The following is a 21,246-nucleotide window of genomic DNA, read 5'->3' as shown; positions in this document are numbered from 1 at the left end:
GACCTCATTTTAACTTAATCACCTCTTCAAAGACCCTGTCTCCAAATACAGTCACGTCATGAGGTACTAGAGGTTAGGACGTCAACGTATGAATTTTGTGGGACACAATTCAGCCTATAACAGTGACCTTCAGAGTGGACTTACCCACCTGTCTCCACGCCCATCTGAGCACATTCATTCATGTGTTGGGTACTGGTCCTAAAGTGATCAGTCTCTGTGTTTAGGGCCTCACAGACAGCAGGGTACAATGAAACCACTAGCTCCACTTTAGAATCTCACTATGTGAATAATAGGCAGCTCTTTTTTTCCAGTTTGTAAACCAGCCTTTAGAATTTACACCTCTAAAATGAGACAGTAGGAAAAGTCTATTCAATACATAGTGAGAGAATGGCTCAGCTTCTGCTCTTCTTTCCATAGAGGAGAACAACCTAATTATGAGGACGGTCTCAGGGAGCACAGAGCCTAGGGTCCCAGAGACAGCAATCACTCCTTCTGGAAGGCTAGCTCAGAGGTGTCAGTTGTAACTACTTCAGACCTACTTGTGACCAGAGGTCACCTGAAGAGACACAACGGGACAAGTCCAGTGTGACTCTGATTGCATCTTTAGGATCAGGTGTTAGAAAAATCCTTGGCCAGTATCTGAGTTAAGCTCAAGTCTGCGGGAGTGCTCTCTTTGGTTGAGTTCAGCCCTCAGTGATAAGAAATGGAAATTGTGGACCATGGGCCTTATCTGGGACCATATCTAGAAGGGAATCAAGAAACAGTCATTGGGGCTTCCCTGGTGGCGCAGCAGTTGAGAATCTGCCTGCCAATGCAGGGGACACGGGTTCGAGCCCTGGTCTGGGAAGATCCCACATGCCGCGGAGCAACTAGGCCCGTGAGCCACAGCTGCTGAGCCTGCGCGTCTGGAGCCTGTGCTCCGCAACAAGAGAGGCCGCGACAGTGAGAGGCCCGCGCACCGCGATGAAGAGTGGCCCCCGCTCGCCGCAACTAGAGAGAGCCCTCGCACAGAAACGAAGACCCAACACAGCCATAAATAAATAAATAAATAAATAATTCCCATTTAAAAAAAAAAAAAAAAAGAAGCAGTCACTGAAGGCAGAAGAGAAGGGACTTGTGAAACCAAGCCAAAGACAACTCCATTGTTTGGCTTGAACGATTGATATCTTACTGAAATGAGATGAGAGATGAGAGGAGAGAGGGTTTTAGAGAGGGGAAGATTAAGAATGGTGTTCAGGTCCTTGAGTTACTCATTAGACATCCACATAGAGATGCCTCATGGACAGTTGGGTCTAAGAGTCTGGACTTCTAGGGAGAGGTCAGAGCTGGAAGCTCTAGATTAGGGAACCACTGGTGTCACAATGGTGCTTAAAGCCGTGGGCTGCTGAGATTATTTGAGGAGAGTGTACGGAAAGATTGACAAATGTAGGATGGGGCAGTCCAGATCCTATGCTGACACTCTCACAAGCAGAGCTGGAACGGAGAAAGAACCAGTGAAGAGGCTGAAAAAAAGTGACCAGATATACGATATGTAAACAGGAGAGGGTGGAGCTCTGGAAGTAACAACACAAAAGAGTGTTTTGAGGCAGAAGGAGGACTTACTGTATTTAATGATGCCGCCGCCGTAACCTAAGAAAAGAACAGAAAAGCAACTGTTGGGGTTAGCGAAACGGAGGACATTGTGTCCTTGATAAGAACAGATTTAGTGGAGAAGTAGAGGCAAAATCCTGAATGACGTTACTTGAAAGGAGAAGTGAGGTAAGCAGGTAGAAATGGGGACTATGGTCAATGCTTTCAGTACTAATTTTGAATGAATGGGACTCATTTCAAATAACTAGGAACTTGGCTGCCGCAGCATGATGCTGCCCTTTCGCCACTTTGCGTCCAAGGAGGGATAGCACTGGCCCTTAATTAATGTTCCCAGTTCCGATTCAAAACCTCCTTGTTGGGACCCCACCTTGGGTTAATTAATCACGGCCAAGGACTCTGAAAGAATGCGGCAGCTTCCAGATACATCTCAATTTGGGATGGACAAAAAAAGATGCAGGTAGGCAAGAGGAAGAGGGTTGTTTCCAAAATGGGGAGGAATGGTGCTGGTAGACAAAGCATAATATAAGTTAGCTCATTAAATCTACATGGCAACCGTGTGAGGTAGACAGAGGTGTTACTCCCAGTGTACAAAGGATGAAAACTCGGGCCCCTCCAGCTCATCAGTACAGAGTGTAAATTCACACTCAGATCTAATGGGCTCCCAAGAGCTCGTGCTAATTCCAAATAATTATATGATGCCATGCACTGAAAGTCAACACTTAAATACTGAAGCAGTAGAAGCAGCTGTTTCTGGAAACGCTCCTGGCCCCTTTATGGTCGTGCCACATGGGCACTATCTTCTCTGCCCACACATAAAGGCCACCTAAGGGTCAGAAGAAGTGACATTCTTTTCTAGGAATATCAGAAGAGTTCTTTGGGTCCTTGGATTCTCATATGCCTCTACTAAAAATGCTAAACCTTGAGAAGTGAGTTTTGGCTTAAAGAAACTTTTTTCAGCTTCTATTGGGTTGGCCATTCTCCCCTTCTGTTAATTTAGCAAACAGCATAAGATGATAAGTCTTCCTGACTTGGTCAAGCATAGGTCCTTCTCTACGCATGGGGGGAAAAAGGGAAAAGGGAAAAACCTGTTGGTAGGTTCTGGCTCATTATTAAGTGTCTGTGAGTATCTATGTGTATGGGTGTGTGTGGGGGGGTCTGTTTCTCTAGGCAGCAATGTTATAATGCAATCATTTATACACAAGAATAAACCTGTGACAGTGGCAGTATTATTTTAAAGAGGACCATAATGACAAAAGTGATTATGTGTTATTTGGAGCCAATTTATTTTTATGTAACATAATGAAATGTGGACTCGATTTTGATAACCTACTCCTTTACATGTGCAGAATTGCTAAAATGTCAGGCCTTCTTTTGTATTTGTCCTACCCTGGTAATTTAAGGTAATGCTGATTTCTATGGGTAGACTGGTAGGGGTGAAACAATTATAAAAGTGTTGGATTTGTTTCTTACTTAGTAAACGTTCAGCCTTCTGGGCTACAGTATAGTTGAGCTAAACCCTCTAATTCTCTATGGAAGGCTAACTCTTTTTCCAACACCAGCCTGTATTTTGATTCCTGAATAATGGGATTGGTCAGACCAACTGCTGGGCTTTTACAGTGACTGCTGTGCTGGTGTATGGTTGTCTCTGGTCAGTATGACATGAAGAAAGCCTAGTGTAGCACAAAGAAGATAGAGTTTGGATTCCAAGTTTGGAGTAAATCAGAGCAGCTGCTGTGACTTACTAGATCTTTGATTTGGGGCAGATCATGGCCAACTTTGGACAAGTTTTTTTATTGCTAAAGCTGGAATGATAATATGTAGGTTTAAGGGTCATTGTGAACTTTAAATAAATTGTGATACAAAGTTATTCACAATAGTCAACATACGGAAACAATCCAAGTGTCCATCAATGGATAAATGGGTAAAGAGGATGTGATATATATTATATATATATACTTATATATGTATATGTGTGTGTGTGTGTGTGTGTGTGTGTGTGTGTGTGTGTGTATGTGTGTGTGTTTATATATCCATCCCAATATCATGGATCTATTCCCCAAATTAGGCATTTCATTCTGGCTCTTGAGGCACTGACTCATACTTTAAAAATAAACCTCCATCATGCATCTCTTTCCCAGGATATGCCTTCTCATCAAAACTTTCCCAATCAGCTTCTGCTCATCACTTCGCTTGCCAGGGGCACAAGAAATGATAACATGATAACCTAACTACTATGTTCTCATTAGTACCAACAAGAGCTAGGTAAATAAAGATCGTTCATTGACCTGTAAATCTGATTTTCAAGATGACCTTGAAAACTGTCAACCCAGATCTTCAGTCTCTCTTAATGTGAAGAATCAGTTTCTGGCCGCTTGCTCTTAAACTACTACTTGCTTTTAATCTACTTTGTGATTATAGCCATTTACATAGGTGCGTAGTTTACAAATGAGAAAGAGTGTTCCATTACCCAGTCATTTGGTTCCCATTTACTTAGGAAATTCTGGACTAAGTTTTTCTGTAATTTCTATGGGCCTGATTAAATGCCTTTATGTTCATTAACTGTACACTGAGAATAGAATAAATAGCACTAAGTTTGTATTAAGGAGACCTTCATTCAAATCCTGGCTCTCACGTCTGCTTGTGTGTGATCTTAATCGGGTCATTTCATATCTCTAAAATTGTGTTTCCTCAACTGGCAATGAGCAGGCTGAGAGAATTCAGTGAGATGATTGACACGAAGGTGACTAAGAACGGCCAGTACAAAGTAGCTATTAATAAATACAAATTGAACTTGAAACTCAGGTTTATCTCTCTTCGTTCCCATTCCCTGTTCTACTAATATGCTCATGATTTAACACAATGCCCTATGTCATCATTTTGGTTAATATATCCTATGGGTCAAGCAAAATACTGACACATAATAACTGACTTTAAAAAAATCTAGTGTTTGAAATCTAAGGTCTGAGTTGGACTGGAAGACAAATGTCTGTGTTCAGATATCATTGCTGCCCATTCATTGCCTTGGACGAATTATCTGTAGGCCATGAAGGATCTCCGAATACAAGTCTTTCAGAGTTCAGAATATGGAACCGTCATTTCCTGTATTTTGTAAATGGTGAACTTGTTTCTTTTCATCGTAAGGCTGCTTCTCTAGATATTCCATAGGTGGGATGTAGTGTAACATTAACAGTGGTCTCCAGTTCTGGTAGACCATTAGAATTTTTTGAGAATAACCTTTTTTAAGTAAACATTTTCTGGATCTGTTTCCCATAATTACAAATATAACTCCTTATGTATGGGTTGGAACTGAGAACTCACTGCTGGCAGTGCTCTCTCCGGGTGATGTGGATGATTGGCTAAGTTTGAAAACTGCTTAGTCAAGTGACCTTTACGATTTTCTACTGAATACACAAGCTTGAACAGCTATTCCTCAGCTTCCTCCATCTTCAAGCTGCCAATAAACCCACCCTTTTTTACTTTCAGCAGAAAATCTTACCTTTACTTAACGGAGAAAATTGGGTCCATCTCAAAAGAACTATTCCATCTTTCTTCCACCAGACTGACAGCATGTACCGATATGCTCTGCCCTCCCTCCTGCTGCAAGGAGGCACTGTACCTACGTTGTCTGTTTTGCCCACTCAGATACTGCACATATGATTATCCCTTCTTCCAAAACAACAAATTCTTTTTTTCTTCTGGATCAATTCTTCTCACATACGAATATCCTGTGATATCTTTTATCTTTAAAAATTTTTAAATAAACCTTGTTAGACCCCTTATTACTCATTTTCAGTTTCTTTTTATAGCAAAACTACTAACATTTTAAATATGTCAATTACTTTTGATTATCCTATACCTTCTGTTCTTTCCTTAAATCTTCCTCATTTGGCTTTTACAGTCTAGAATTTCTATAATTATGCTCCAAAGACCTCTAAAGACCTCCATCCTACCAGTTCTCTCATTCTCAGTTTTTAGGCTGTCAGATGTCTCAGCAGTACATGACATCATAGGACTTTCCTTCTATTTGAAACATTTTTTTTCCCATTTATTTTCTGAGATGTCACACCTTCTGGATTTCCTTCCATTTTACTGGCCAGTCCTGCACACCCTCTCTTTTGTCTCCTATTATGATTCCCAACACACCACATAACAGCTCCACGTGATGGCTTAACCATTTTCTAACATCCTTTGCTCTTATATTTGGCCCAGATTCTCATGGGTTCTCAGGTCCTGAATAGCCCTACCTATCAGACAGACAAACATGTTCTTTGCAATAGGTCAATAAGAGTGGAAGATACTGGGTTATGGGCCAAGATTGGGGGTTGGGAGGAGATAATAATTCCACAAACATCTATGAATCCATAGACTGTCTGAAGCTGACATTCCAAAGTTTTCCTTTTCATTGTTTTTCTTTATTAAAGAAACAAACATAAGCTTTAGATGCATGCAGTCAGGCCACTCTTTTCCCTTCCAAATGTCTATTTTATACATTGTTTTATGTAGGAGAGACGGAATTTCCTTGTGGAAGTGGTACAGAGAGTGGCGGAAAACTCAACCCATTTCCACTATTGGAGTTCAGACATACAGAAATCTACCTGGAAGACTTGGAGCAGATGAGAAAGCCTGAGAAGTGATTTACCCTGAGGAGCACTGAAGCGATCAGATTAGCACCAGAGATTCAGAGAGGAAAGCTGGGGCGAGAAGAGGAGTTGGTGCTGGCATTGAAGTCTTCTCCAGGCTAGCACAAGAGAAGATGATTGTCCCAGAGGAGAAATAAGAGGAATATGCAAATCAAAGTCAATCACTTATTTATTCAGTCAACAAATGTACACTAAGAATTGCAAGGTGCACTTGGAGTATGCCAATGAATAAAACAAATAAAATTCTTGTCCTCATGCAGCATACATTGTAGCAATAGAAGAAAGAAATATGACACATAATAATTAGGTAAATTATTTACTATACATTGATAAATGATATGGATTTTTTTTTTTTCAAACAGAATAGCATAAGGAGAATGGGGGCAGGTTGCAGTTCTTTTTTTTTTTTTAACATCGTTTTGGAGTATAATTGCTTTACAATGGTGTGTTAGTTTCTGTTTTATAACAAAGTGAATCAGCTATACATATACATATATCCCCATATCTTCTCCCTCTTACGTCTCCCTCCCACCCTCCCTATCCCACCCCTCTAGGTGGTCACAAAGCACAGAGCTGATCTCCCTGTGCTATGTGGCTGCTTCCCACTAGCTATCTATTTTACATTTTGTAGTGTATATATGTCCATGTCACTCTCTCACTTCGTCCCAGATTACCCGTCCCCCTCCCCGCATCCTCAAGTCCATTCTCTACGTCTGCGTCATTATTCCCGTCCTGCCCCTATGTTCTTCAGAACCATTTATCTGTAGATTCCATATATATGTGTTAGCATATGGTATTTGTTTTCCTCTTTCTGACTTACTTCACTCTATATGACAGACTATAGGTCCATCCACCTCACTACAAATAACTCAGTTTCATTTCTTTTTATGGCTGAGTAATATTCCATCGCATATATGTGCCACATCGTCTTTATCCATTCATCTGTCGATGGACGCTTAAGTTGCTTCCATGTCCTGGCTATTGTAAATAGAGCTGCAATGAACCTTGTGGTACATAACTCTTTTTGAATTATGGTTTTCTCAGGGTATATGCCCAGTAGTGGGATTGCTGGGTCGTATGGTAGTTCTATTTTTAGTTTTTTGAGGAACCTCCATACTGTTCTCCATAGTGGCTGTATCAATTTACATTCCCACCAACAGTGCAAAAGGGTTCCCTTTTCTCCACACCCTCTCCAGCATTTATTGTTTGTAGATTTTTTGATGATGGCCATTCTAACTGGTGTGAGGTGATACCTCATTGTAGTTTTGATTTGCATTTCTCTAATGATTAGTGATGTTGAGCATCCTTTCAAGTGTTTGTTGGCAATCTGTATATCTTCTTTGGAGAAATGTCTATTTACGTCTTCTGCCTATTTTTGGATTGGGTTTTTGTTTTTTTGATACTGAGCTGCATGAGCTGTTTGTAAATTTTGGAGATTAATCCTTTGTCAGTTGCTTCATTTGCAAATATTTTCTCCCATTCTGAGGGTTGTCTTCTTGGCTTGTTTATGTTTTCCTTTGCTGTGAAAAGCTTTTAAGTTTCATTAGGTCCCATTTGTTTATTTTTGTTTTCATTTCCATTTCTCTAGGAGGTGGGTCAAAAAGGATCTTGCTGTGATTATGTCACAGAGTGTTCTGCTTATGTTTTCCTCTAAAAGTTTTATAGTGTCTGGCCTTACATTTAGGTCTTTAATCCATTTTGAGTTTATTTTTCTGTGTGGTGTTAGGGAGTGTTCTAATTTCATTCTTTTACATGTAGCTGTCCAGTTTTCCCAGCACCACTATTGAAGAGGCTGTCTTTTCTCCATTGTATATTCTTGCCTCCTTTATCAAAAATAAGGTGACCATATGTGCGTGGCTTTATCTCTGGGCTTTCTATCCTGTTCCATTGATCTATATTTCTGTTTTTGTGCCAGTACCACACTGTCTTGATGACTGTAGCTTTGTAGTATAGTCTGAAGCCTGGGAGCCTGATTCCTCCAGTTTCGTTTTTCTTTCTCAAGATTGCTTTGGCTATTCGGGGTCTTTTGTGCTTCCATACAAATTGTGAAATTTTTTGTTCTAGTTCTGTGGAAAATACCACTGGTAGTTTGATAGGGATTGCACTGAATCTGTAGATTGCTTTGGGTAGTTTAGTCATTTTCACAATGTTGATTCTTCCAATCCAAGAACATGGTATATCTCTCCATCTGTTGGTATCATCTTTAATTTCTTTCATCAGCGTCTTATAGTTTTCTGCATACAGGTCTTTTGTCTCCTTAGGTAGGTTTATTCCTAGGTATTTTATTCTTTTTGTTGCAATGGTAAATGGGAGTGTTTCTTTAATTTCTCTTTCAGATTTTTCATCATTAGTGTATAGGAATGCAAGAGATTTCTGTGCATTAATTTTGTATCCTGTTACTTCACTAAATTCATTGATTAGCTCTAGTAGATTTCTGGTAGCATCTTTAGGATTCTCTATGTATACTATCATGTCATCTGCAAACGGTGACAGCTTTACTTCTTCTTTTCCAATTTGGATTCCTTTTATTTCTTTTTCTTCTCTGATTGTTGTGGCTAAAACTTCCAAAACTATATTGAATAATAGTGGTGAGAGTGGACAACCTTGTCTTGTTCCTGAGCTTAGAGGAAATGGTTTCAGTTTTTCACCATTGAGAACAATGTTGGCTGTGGGTTTGTCATATATGGCCTTTATTATGTTGAGGTAAGTTCCCTCTATGCCTACTTTCTGGAGGGTTTTTATCATAAATGGGTGTCGAATTTTGTTGAAAGCTTTTTCTGCTTCTGTTGAGATAATCATATGGTTTTTCTCCTTCAGTTTGTTAATATGGTTTGTCACATTGATTGATTTGCGTATATTGAAGAATCCTTGCATTCCTGGGATAAACACCACTTGATCCAGGTTGCAGTTTTATTATTATTATTTTTTAATATTTACTTAGGCTGCACCAGGTCTTAGTTGTGGCACCTGGGATCTTTTAGTTGCGGCATGCGGGATCTTTAGTTGGGCATGTAAACTCTTAGTTGTGGCATGCATGAGGGATCTAGTTCCCCGACCAGGGATTGAACCCAGGCCCCCTGCAGTGGAAGCGCAGAGTCTTAACCACTGGACCACCAGGGAAGTCCCAAGGTTGCAGTTTTAAATAAGATAATAAGATGGGTCTTCATGTTAGTAATCTTTGAGATATTACCTCATCATTCAGGTCTAGGGAACAAGAGAAGAATTGTTTTGCTACACGCATATACTTTTTCACATAGGCTTTAAGGGAGGATCAAATCTCTCTCTCTGGTATTCCAAGACAAAGATGGTTAATTAAAGATATACACCTAGACTCAGTGATATCGTGAGGAGCAACCAAACTTGCTGTGGGACCAGTTGAACAGAATTCTCCCCGGAGGAGAAGGAGCTGTCCCCTCTGTCTTGCAGCGTTCTGTTTATTTGTTATGACACATGAGGAGTGAAAGCGTCAGTGGCCTAAGTTATCAGCTGGGAAGTAAGGGGAAGTCTTAGCTTGTCAAGGTGGCAGGATAAATGCGATTCCAGCTTGAGTTCAGCAACTCCATCTCTGGCTTAGAAGAGAATTCACTCAGCAAAACAACTGGAGTAGGATCAGCAAACCCAGCTCTTAGCACGTCCTCAGAAGATGACAGCCATATCAATGTTTTTGGAAAACACTGGGATAGGGAATGGGGGCATATATGCTATTTTCTCTCTAGAAAATATCAAGCAAGGGGAAGAATAGGCTCATGAAGACTCTGAATAGTGTGAATTTGATCTGGCTAAAATTGTGTTTAACTTTAATATAACATAATTTTTTCTCAAGGTCTAATGAGGCTTAATGACACCTTGTTTATGGATACATAAATACACACACAAAACAGAAGTAACATGCTTCTTTGGGCTCTGGGTTTAAATATCTGGAAAGAATTCCTAGTGATACATTTATCATTTAACAAATTATATACTGAGTAGCTTCTATATGCCACTTATTAAGCAAACTGAGGTTTAAGAAACGTTTATCATTTTTAGTGTTTCAGCACCCAAGATTCTTCTTACATCGCACAGCTTTGCTTTTGGAAAACAGCATTTCTCCAACTATGTGTAGTCTTGGTGACAGAAAAATACCTACCTTTCCTTGTCCATGTCTTTGGGAGACAGCCCCCTTCTCCCCACACTGGTGAAGCCAAGACTCTGCTGTGATGGTGACCCCGTGTCACTTAAAATGATGTTCTCTCCAAAGTGTTAGAAATTCAAGCCACTGATGGACGGACATGGGGACTTATGCAGTGACTGTAACAGTGTAGACACTTCCTGCTTCACAACCAACTCTGCAGTTCCCAAGAACTCACTCTGTACACTTTTGTTCCTCTAGCTCCTCAACACCTTGGGGAGGTATGGACACCTGCCTACAAGGGGCTCAAAGGCTTTGCCTAGTGTTGTCTAATTTTCATCATCCGGTAGCACGTTCTCAAAATATTTATTCAGTAATCATTTTAAGGACCTACTTAGTGTCAAGCAACGTGCCAGGCCCTATTGGATGCATTAAACCTCTTACGGCATCACTTCCCACCCTCGGGAAGCATACAGTCTAAGCAGAGAGATTATATATTTGCAAAAACAATACCATAACAGTCACATGTTAAAAAAAAAAAGAGGTGCTTAGGAACAGGAGAAAGGACTGTGAAAAACCATAGGCATAAATAAAATGTCCAGATATGAGGGTCAGGGGAAACTGTGGTGTAGGTTTTTGAGATGCAAGTGGAGTGATTTTGTCCTATGACACTGGGAGCAGGGGCCACAAGCAACAAGAAGAAGACAGGCCATATTTTATTGGTGTGTCAGGCCACCACTCTTGGAAACACAAGCGTTGTTCTCTGCACACACTGTTTTTTTTCATTCGAGGACCTTGAGAAAAGCTTTCCTTTAACTTTAACCGGATCATAATATATATTGTTTCTAAAGTCACAAAGGCTGTCCCTTATTTTAAAACTTATAGCAGTACCTTGAAAGTAAATCCAAGAGTAACACAAGGTTGTAACTTTTCCAAAAGGCATAGATTCAGGCAGCCAAAGTAAGTGATTAGTTAAAACAATCAGGCAAAATAAAGAAAAGCTCCTGACTCTCTCCAAAGAGGAGGGCCTTTTATACAGGGAGGTAAATACAGAGCACCAAGTTTAACTACCACGGAAGACACCTGGAACCAAAGTTTAGAAGGATGTTATGGGAAATGTTGAATTAACTTTAAGAACTTGAAGTTGGATCTATTCTCACAAGGCATATAACTTTTTTGCTCTCTTTATTTTGGGGAAAACAGAAACAATATTCCACGACTGTGGGCTCTTTTTCTTACATAAGTCATATCAAGATATGGGTGCCATTGCCTAGAAGATAAATTATACACTTCACAGTAAGAGAAGATAACGGGTAATGTTGGCAACATATCTATGGATGTACTTTCTATGCCAGAAATTAGATTTGCCTGTTTCAATTAGAGGGTATAGAAAAATCTATCACTTAGTGTTCAAGATGGTAGAAGAATTATGAATAGAGGTTTCTGTGGTACATGATTTCTGCTCCCTCTGAGGAAGGGAAGTCATCAGAATGGCTTCCCTTTTGTAGGCAGTTGCTTATTTGAACCCGTGGAGTTTGGATGAGGGTTATAGGCAAACTCTTTAATATTCATTCATTTATACAAGCAGGTAAAGCCAGGCCAGGACCTAGTACATCTCCCATGTTTCAAATAGTTTCCTCTTTGCCAGAGTGATGAACTGGACGTAGGCAATATCTGAGCGTCGCTTAGCAGCGTGTTGCATAAAGCAAAGGAATAGTAACCGCCATCTGACTGCTTCTTATACCTTAGCATCCCATGACTCTCCCTCGTTGCATTGAAAATAATTTTTTAAAATGAGGCCTTATCCAGAGAAGGAGGTCTTCCCTACTTTAGGGAAGGTTCTGTCGTTATCAGCTCTTGTGTCAAGGCGGTGGGACAGGGTTCTGTAGAATCACATGGATTCTTCTCCAACATCCTGAGCAATGGTTTGCCCTCAGTGAAGCTCTACAGGTGAGTTCAGGGTGACTCAGGAGGGCATGAACAGCACGGCACCTATTCAGAAAAGCCAAGGTCACTTACACAAAGGATCCTCTCTAGCAGTAAGTCATTCATGAATACGCACTAGGCAGGGTGTCTCCTGAGGTCTTCTTCTGTGTAGGACCTTAGTCCATTCTGCTTGTAAATGACACGCCCAATGAGAAGTTGTCCTGTGGTGTGTCATAATCTTCCCTTTATTTTCTTTCTGGATGAAATAATGGGATTGCCAATTTGTGAACTGAATAATTGAAGAACGTTGGCAGCTCGAGTCAGAAAACCTCCCTTTAGAAATGATTCTTTAGGGTGAACAATAGAGGCTTTCACTTCTTCCTCATCACTTGTCCTCCCATTGAATTGGGAACCTTTGGGAAATTCCCTGAGGCCCTGCTCTCTTGGGGGGGGGTCCTAAACCAATCAGAGACTACCTCTTTTCTAGACATCAGAATGATGAAAAGGTTATTGTTCTATTATTGAAAAGCAGATAACTTCAAATATTTATGATTATCCTTTGTAGAAAATATTATAAATATCTCTCCAACCACAGACTAGAGACCATAATCTAAGTTTTTGGAATATAAGGGGAGGCTAGCTTTTCAGAGAGAGGAAAAATCAAGCAGAAATAATAGTAATTTACACCTCTACAGGAATTATAGTTCACACTGTGATGTCACATATATTTTTTGATCTTTCTCACCAGTACTGGATAAGGCAATCCAAGATTATTGTTTCAGTTTTACTGCTACAACTCAGAGAGGTTAACAGATTTCTATAAGGTCACATAGTCAGTTGGCAGTGAAACTAGAACAGAAGAAAAACATCTTCTGGTCTGAAACCCTGTGATTTTCCTACTACCGCCCAAAAGTAGTGAAAGAAGTGGAACACTGTTTTGTTTTTACTGTTGTTCTGTGTGTGCCATCATGAAAAAAGAGAGGTTGGACATTTTCTAAGGAATTCAATATTACTTAGAGGTAATTTATATGCTGGGTAGGTTTTTGAGTTTTGATATCAGAATTCTTAGATTTAAATTTCAAATTCTATTATTCATTAGCTATGGAAACTTGAGCAATTAAAAAAATTTCATTAATCTTTATTTACCTTAGCTATAAAATGAGAATAACCATAGTACCTACCTCATAGGACCATTGTACATTCAATTAAATAAAAATACATATAAGACACACAGCAGTCTTGAATAAAAGGTGACAGTGGCACTGGTGGTGATGTTGGTGACAGAAGGGGTAATGGTGGTAATGGTGGTGGTGTTGGTGGTGATGGTGGTGGTAATGGTGGTAGTGTTGATGGTGATGGTGATGGCACTAGTAGTAGCATCAGAAGCAGCAGAAGCAATAGTCAGTATTTAGTCAATATATCAATACAGTCAATATAGTCAATATATCAGTGTAGAAACTGATATATTGAGAGGAGACTTGACTAATATAATTTTAAGTTTAGCAGAATATTGTGGCCCCTAGTGTAGTTTTTCCAGCTCTGGAAACCAGAACCTCTGGGAAGATGGACCTAAAATTATGGGGTCAGGAAGAATGAATTTTCCAATTCTTGTTGGGCCATTACCCTTGGGAAGGGCTATTGTTCTTTATTCTGTTCTTGGCATTAGCAGGTGGAGGTAATTTCATGGGTTTGCACTTAGTCCTTCCTACTATAATAGCTCTTGGGTGAACCGACAATGTTTTCTTTTTACCAACTGATAAGTATGTCTACTCTGATTATATTTTTGAGAACTAGGGAAAGTACTACTGGGAGGGTTTGTGGTTTTAGTGAACTCACTGTGGTAGATATATTATTGTTCACCAAATCTCCCAGTTCCTTCCCTGTAACGCCTCTTCTTATGGGATGATTTTCCTTCCCCATCTTATTGGTGCTATCATGCCTATGAGATGCGCATTGGCCAATGAAATGTGAGCAGAAGTGATATGTGTCCCTTTTGGCCATGTCTCTCCCCCGACTGCCGCCCCCCACCCCACAAAAGCAGCAATTTCTCAGATAGACACCGTCTCGCCAGCTTTACCCTATATGGAAGACTCTGTGAAGCAGAGCTGAGGCTGAACTATGATGTGTATATAGCACGACTGAGAATAAATCTTTGTTGATTTTGAAGTTATATGTGCAGTATAATTTAATCTGACAGATATATCTCACTAGATAAATGAGATACATAGGGCGCAGACCATATTTTAATTGTCTTTAAATACATATTATCTACGTTAGTTCCTAGAATATAGTAGGTACTCAATAAAGCTATTGTTTAATGACAAATAGAAGAAGTGTATCTACTAATATTGCCTTAGTGTGCAAACCCATAGATATTTCTGAATTTTGAAAGATTATTAAGTTTTAGCTTTCAATTATTTACAAATAATGTGAATAACCTAAGATCTTATACACAACAGACATCCAATACATACTTATTGATTTTCTAGAGCCAGCTATGCCTTAACCTTCCTGCCTTCTGTGGCATTTGATTACGTATTGCAAGAGACTCTGAATTCCTCAAAGACAAGAATCTTGTTATGTTCATATATATTTCCCCATAACCTAGATCATCCTTATCACGTTTGTCACAACTATGCAACCAGGCATTTAATATATACTTGGTAAACGACTGACTGAATGATTATAAAGAAATATATTTCCCATGGGCATATTTTAAGCTGACAGGCATGACATTATTCAGGAAAAGGGTGGGACATTTCCATCTCAAATAGTATCAGTTTACTCTCTTTAACTAAGAACTAGCCAGTGATCAGAGATTGACCTTATAGAGTCAGTCGTGTTCAAGATATTGAGTGTCAGATTGCCTGTGGTTTTATTGATTAAAGGTACCTTGTGGAATATAGACTAGTTAGATAATTTTGGATAAAGAATTTTGTCACTATTGTTGTTGGTGTGTATGTGACTATGTGTGTTTCTACCTAATTGATAAACATTCCCTACAATGGGGAATTGCAATTGGTATATTTTTGATGACTAATCTCTGCTAAATTTAATTGTAGGAAATACAAGTTGAGAGTGAATTTACTCACATTTATAAAATTTGTGGGGTCCATATGGGTGAACAGATTGCTTTATTCACAGGTTGTGCCATGTAGGGGTTATAGCCAGAGATAAATATCCCTCCCTCTCTGCCCTCGATGTCAGAAAGAATCAGTTTGCAGCAGCCAGTGCTCAAGGTAATTTGGGGCTAACCGCATGAACATCAATTACGAAGATGCACCTGTGCCTGGACGATCGGAATGGCCTCTAACCTGTCTCCTTGCTTCCTGCCTCCCTAATCTGATGTCTTCTTCATTGTACTGCCAGATTCAGCTTCCTAAATCACCATTTTTATCAGGTTATTTCCAGTCTTCAATGGCTTCATTTTGTCCACAGAATAAAACCCAAGCACCTTGCACTGATATTCAAGGCTTTCTGCTAATCTTGCTTCAACTACTCTTCCTGGCCTACTTCGCATCTCTCACCTACACAAACTCCAAGTTGCAGCTGAAATGATCACTCAGTATCTCCTTCTGCACCTTATCTGTCTCCTCTTCTCGATCACGTCATTACTTCTGTCTAGAAAACACTTTCCATCCTCTTCACAGTCATTTAGTTGATAAATATCGAGTACTGAGCTATGGGTCTGGCCCTGTTCTAGCCACTAGGGATACAGCAATTAACAAGACAGCCAGGGCCCTGTTCTCTTGAAGCTTATAAAGAAATCTATTCTAATTTTTAAAATAACCTCAAATCTTCCCACTAGGGAGTCTCCTATGGTTTGTTCAACTGGAACGGTTCTTTCTTCTTACAAAAAATTTTAGCATCTATTATATGACTCAACTGTATGTTTATCTTATCTCTACAATTTGGACAGTAAGCTCCTAGAAAGGAAAATCATAAATATACCTGTATATTTCCACAAACATAGTTTCTAGAACACGGCACCTCTCAAAACTATTTATCATTACTTAAAAATTATTAACAAAATGAATCAATACTAGGTAACATCCTTTGAACATTTACTATGTACCTAGCATTGTACAGTATACTTCAAACACATAATCTCACTTCCACAACAACCTGAGATGGTACGTGTTATTTTTCTGGCTTAATGAGAAACTAAGGCAGGCAGCATGGAGTTCGTTGGAAAGAGTGGAGCATTCCTCTCTTAAACAGTGCTCAGTTCCTCTCTTTAACTGTAGAACTAGGCTGTAATCTGACATTGACTTTATAGAGTCAGTGGTGCTCATGGGAGAGGATGTAGGGTGACCCTGGCATTATTGATCTAGGGAATCATGTAGACTAATTCTTCTTTGAAAAAAGTTTGCCTGAAAAGCTGTAATGGCCGAACTAGGCTTCAAATTCAGGTCTATTTTACTCCAAAGCCCACACATTTCCCCTATACCACTCTGTTGAGTAAATAAAAAGAATGGAAAGGACACAAAGGCATTCACTGTAGCAGATGCTCTTGGTGCCTTGATCGTATCCCCTAAGCAATGACCTCTGAACCCTGAAGGCTATTTACTCCGTATTATTGTGGGGATTTTATCTGGCCATGAAAGCAGTGACAAGCTGCATGTGTTGCAGAGTTAAGTCCTCAAGATTGGTCCTCATCCACTGTCAGACAGAGAGTTACTACAGAAACACCCCAGCCTCCTCCCTCCTTAGTTGGGATGATTCTGAAGTATGTTATACACTGTATTCCACGTTTCTTCAATGCAATTTAGGCTCCAATTTCCCACAGGGGCAGCTTGCTTGATAATGCACCCTGTATTGACTTGCTTCCCTTCCCTATATCACTTCTCCATTTGTCATCAGTGTTCCTTGGAATTCACCCCCATCCCGCCAACACACACACACACACACACACACACACACACACACACACACACACACTACTTGCACTCAAATTCTTGTCTCAGAATCTGTTTCCGGAAAAACCCAAACCAAAACATCTGCCTGATTTTCAGTTGTCGGTGGTTGTCCTGTCACCCCTACCTGCCCTCTCCAATGCCAACACACCCACCTTTGCTCTTTATGAACCAAAGTCCTGTCATCCGTAAGCTGGGTGCTGATTGGCTCCAGATTTGAGCTCTCAGCCAGTGTTTGAGAAGCTCTCTTCACCCATGGTCATGATTTTACAAATGTTTACTGCTGTTCTCTCACAGTCAGTCGTGCCAGGCTGGCTCTAGTTTCAGGGAACTCAAAGAAGCCTGGTAATGCGGATTCTTTGGTTATTTTCCTCATGTGCGAGCAGCCTTACCCATGCCTAGGGCAATGATTTCTTTTTCCCAATTCTGCTCTCTTTAGGGACAATCTGTAGGTCTGGTCACTTGACTTACTGACGGGGAAGCTTAACCATGTTACTAGTCCTTCCTAGGCCTTTCTTTGCTGGAGAATCTGAGCCTGCTTCCCGTTCTCCAAATATCACCTTGGTCAGACTTACAGGATTTGTAATAAGACAAAAAAAATTGTATACAAGCCTTACCTACAGATTTGAATCCAAGGATAGTCTCTCTGGGTGGAAGAATTTACCGTGGCCCTAGTCGTGGTGCTTTGATCTGGGGCACTTACAAGGATGAGCCACTTTTTTCTTTCCAGTGTATTTCCACTGACCTCCTCTCTGCCCAGGATCATGTGCCACATTCTGATTGACACTAATTACCTCGTTCTAAGAGGCATTATGGCAAGGTGGTAAGGACATGAGTTTTGTAGTCAGACTTGGGCTCAAACCCTAACAATTGCCCTTACCAGCTATTAAACCTTGAGCAAGTAACTGAGACTTTCTGATACCCCAATTGCTTTATATAAAAACCAAGGTAGTACCAATGACCCCAAAGCACATTTCAAGGATGAGGGATACATTTTGCATGTTTTTGTTGATACATGTTGAACATTCAGTATTTGGGAGCTATTATTTAGTCATATATCTGATATTTTTGGAATAACAGTCTTGAGTTTTGTTTTATTTTTAAGCATTCCTAATAACTCAGAGAGACTTGCATCTCTCCTGGATAATAAGAAGAGTTCAGGATTTAGATGAACATTTGTGGAAGACACAAGGCCCTAGTTCAGTGTAGACTTGAGATGATTTCAGAGATCAGAAGCACAGTCATATTCACCTCTGACACAGCTGAGCAGTGAGTAATGGCTGACTTAGGATGTTTTGCTGGGAGGCTATGATAAAAATTATGGAGTTGTCAGTGGCAGTGATTTGGGTTACATCTTTCCTTTGGTCATTGTTTATTGTGCCAACCTTGGGTGATCTTCAGATCCACTCTGTCTGAAGCATCCATCATCTGACATCATCTGACATCATTCTGGGCTATGAAGGGGTATAATCTAGTACCTTCACCCTCTCCCTGGACATCAAGACTCATCACTACTCTTTCTCCCAGCAAACGAGTTGCATTTTGTACCATGTTACTGGATATTTTGTTTTTATTATACAGTTTTCCAAAAGATTAAAATCCTGCTTGCAAGATATATGAGCAATGAATTTGGAAACAAATGACTTTGCTTCTAATATCTTTTCTGCCTCTCCGTTGCTGTATGAATGTGGCAGAGACACTTACCCCCTACGAGGTTTGGTTTCCTCAACCACGATATTGGCTTCCATATGATGTAGGGTTGCTATGAGTGATAAATGGGACATTCATGATGTAGTGCTTCATAAACTATAGTCACAATAAGACAATTTTAAAAAGGGAGAAAGAGGAGGAAGATAATGAGGAGGGAGATGAATAGGATTGATGTAATGCAGATTCTTTCTTTCTCAGTGGTCTTTAAAGTCCAAGACCAAGCTAACTCCCATCAAGGAGGAAGATGGTTTATTTAATATTTAGATTCATTTTGTACTAATTTATTAGTAGTATTAATTTATTTTGTATAAATTTATTGATTACTATGTCTAGTTCTACTGAGATTAGATTTATGGAAAGAAGCATAGGTGCTTTTTTTAAGTATCATTTTCCCTATAGATTCATTTTATTTGCTCTTCGATGAAAATTAGTTGCCCTTACAGATTGTCTGAAAGAAAAGTAAAGAACCATGTTGATAGATGGTTCCACTTGGAATTAGTAACACTCCCCTAACCAGACAGTGATGGATATGGTTAAATGGGTAGAGACTTCCATTATAGTCATCAGTGCCTGGTTATAATTAGATTGTGAGGAATATAGTTGAGCTAAAATGTATAGGAATAATGTCAAGGTATCTGGGACTTAGGACCAAGTTCCTAAGGTAAGTATGTACTTGATTTTGAACCACCCTCTATTAGTGATAAAAATTTTTGTTAAAGCACCTAAGGAAAAGGCTCCTTAAAGAGCAAAAGAGACAAGGTTTAGGATTGTTAGGTCAGTGTATCTAGAGGAGTATTTTTCAAAATGTGGTCTTAGAAGTACCCAAGCATTGGACAAATTGCCCAAGTACCATGGTAAAAACACAGATAGTAAGACATAATGAACCAGAATTCTGGGATGGGGCCTTAGGATGTGTATTTAAAATGTGTCCAGATGCTTTGGATATCTTTGTACTGAAGATCATGCTTTGAGGAACACTATTTTGGAAGTATTGTTCCTAATAAGCACACTGTTAATATAATTAGAATTTTTTAAATGTGCAAGAAACTGGAGATACACAGTTACCTGTATGTCAGATTTTAGATCTACCCATAGGTGCCATCCTCAGTTTAAATTCTATTTTATTTACTTATGGGTGAGCATTTTTCCTTTGGATCCAAACACCCCAGCTGTCACTTCTGCTTGTTCATGTAAATAGTTGCTTAATATTCATTCTCACTTCAGAGGTATGGGTTCATCATTCTTGAAGTCAGAATTTTCAGCCTGGAAGGGAGCAGAGAAGTATTGCCAAGCCCTTCATTCTATGGGTAATGGAAGCATGGATGTGTGATGATGATGGAGATGGGACATACATCCTTGTCTCTGGACTCCAGGAGCCGTTCTTTTCTCTCTTTGGGACTTCCCATCTGGCACGCGATTGTGGGCTCTACTACTTTTATTTGCTACTGGTGCCCTGCCAGATGTGCCTTCCCAAGCCCACCCACTACCACTGCCACCAGCACTCAGGTGGAACTCACTCTTTCAATCTACTTTAAATTCCAAGGAACTTCCCAATGCCTGAAGATTTCTGCTTAATAGAATGCTAGTGAAGCTCCTCCCTCTGTCGACAAACCCTCTTCCTTTTCACTGCAGGGCCTTTGAACAAGCTTCCCCAACCTTTCACCTTCGGCTTACTTTACCTGAAACTATTTTTCATCCTGTTGGTCTCAGTCTAAATGCTATCTCCTTGGGAAGTCAGACCCCCAAGACTAGAGAACCTTGTACTTTCCTTTCCTGGCACTTGCCTCATCTACAGTGACCTTGGTGGATCTCTGGATGATGATGTCCTTGCACCTTGCATCCTGAATGCAGAATCTCTGTGAGGGGCAGTATCTCTCGTTCACTACTGCATGCCCATCGCTTAGGTGGTATGTAAACGCTGCAGGAACAATGCTCCTGGAATGGTCAAATTTTGCCTGGTTCTTACCTCCTGAACACTGATGAATGTTACGAGGTTGTGGAAAGTTTATCTCATATTATCTAAAATTTATTGAGAACCTAACAATCACATTTTCAGCTGGTGCCCCTTGTGCAGTAGCACAGACATTCCAAAGCCCACACACCCAGCACTTGCCATGAACCTCACTTGTTGGTAACTGAAGTCTGCATCATGATTCTATTTTCCTAATATTTATTCCAACTACCAAATCATGCCATACAGGCTTTTTTCTTCCTTTTCCTTTTTTTGTAAAAGTAGACATTTACACACTCTGATTCAGAGGTGCAAAAATAAAATTTGAAAAGCACCTTTCATTTGTTTTACATTATTGATCCCAATTTACTCTCAAGGTCCTCTTTCTGATGACAGCAAAAT

Source organism: Balaenoptera musculus, chromosome 17 (assembly GCF_009873245.2).
Source record: "Balaenoptera musculus isolate JJ_BM4_2016_0621 chromosome 17, mBalMus1.pri.v3, whole genome shotgun sequence".
In the NCBI taxonomy this organism is placed as follows: domain Eukaryota; kingdom Metazoa; phylum Chordata; class Mammalia; order Artiodactyla; family Balaenopteridae; genus Balaenoptera; species Balaenoptera musculus.
The sequence above is the reverse complement of the archived record's forward strand: the minus strand, read 5'-3'. Positions refer to the sequence as shown.